The 1195-nt window shown below is 32.6% G+C and overlaps 1 non-coding gene across 1 annotated transcript; it reads left to right on the forward strand.

The window, feature by feature from the left end:
* Window positions 1–252: 252 nt before the first annotated feature.
* Window positions 253–324, forward strand: Trnah-gug. The gene has a single exon. It is a non-coding gene; the product is annotated as a tRNA-His (tRNA).
* Window positions 325–1195: the final 871 nt, after the last annotated feature.

Below are 1195 nucleotides of genomic sequence, written 5' to 3' on the forward strand. Positions count from 1 at the left end.
CGAAAGGGAAAGGATATCCTGATACTCTGTTGATAATAATGCAATTTTATGTATGCGTACATGTATACATTACATTAAAAAAACAAATACATTATTGTTAATTTTATATTTTATTAATTGATTTTATCGATATTTTAGCAATAATAATGACAAAACATAAAGTTGGACAATGTAAAACTGGTGTGTGACGCAAACGACGTCAGACCAGAATAAATACCTTCATAAGAACCATTTGTAACCGGTGTTCGGGTAGCCGTGATCGTCTAGTGGTTAGGACATTGCGTTGTGGCCGCAATAACCCAGGTTCGAATCCTGGTCACGGCACTTGAATTTTTTTTTCTTTCTTATTCCCTTCAATTTTCTATTTAATTAATAATTTTTAATTTTATGTCATTTTCTAATTCTTACATTTTTTTTAGGTATTTATTTTATCTNTCTAAAAGAATAATTTTTTAGATCCCAATAAAATGCATTGCAAATGATTTTCATAACCAAATAAAAAAAAGCATTATAAATGAAGCTCTTGCCTAAATTGTTAGTTATTTATTTAAGAGCTCTTGCTACTGATGACACATAATTTATAAGGTTAGTGAAACATTATAAATGATAATAACGAGTAAAATCTTCATGTAGTCAACCCTATACACATGACTTCTTTTATCTTTCCACCTTGTCGAGCTTTAAATACCAAAATTTAATAGTATCGATTCCCCTAATAAACAAACCTCCCTGCAAAATTTCAGAAATTTTCGACAAAAGGCACAGGAGTTATTAAGCTTCAAAATCGTGCTCCCCCCACAAACATCCATACATACAGGGGGAAAAGACCACACGTTTTTCTGCATTTCTCGACGTTTAAACGTCCCTTGGGTCCAAAAATGTAAAAATCTTGGTGGTCATTTTTGACCTATCGCTATACTTCCTCCCCCCTGTTATATATAAAAAGCCGGGAGACTAATTATGGGATGGAAAGACAGAAGTTTACCATCAAGATCGATCTGCATAAATATTTGGGGAACTGGTCAATGACAATGAGTACGAAAAATTTCTCATTGTTGAATTTTCAGTGAATCTACAAAATAAGGTACTTTGTTTACTTTTAATGTTTGTAGTTGGATATAAAATAAAAATTCGTTGGAGGTGACCGATTTTCTACAAAAATATTGGGGGATGTCCCCTCTGTCTAGGGGCTGAT

The sequence above is a fragment of the Centruroides sculpturatus genome, unplaced genomic scaffold (genome assembly GCF_000671375.1).
Source record: "Centruroides sculpturatus isolate CEXI.00-Female unplaced genomic scaffold, Cexi_2.0 scaffold1106, whole genome shotgun sequence".
NCBI lineage: Eukaryota > Metazoa > Arthropoda > Arachnida > Scorpiones > Buthidae > Centruroides > Centruroides sculpturatus.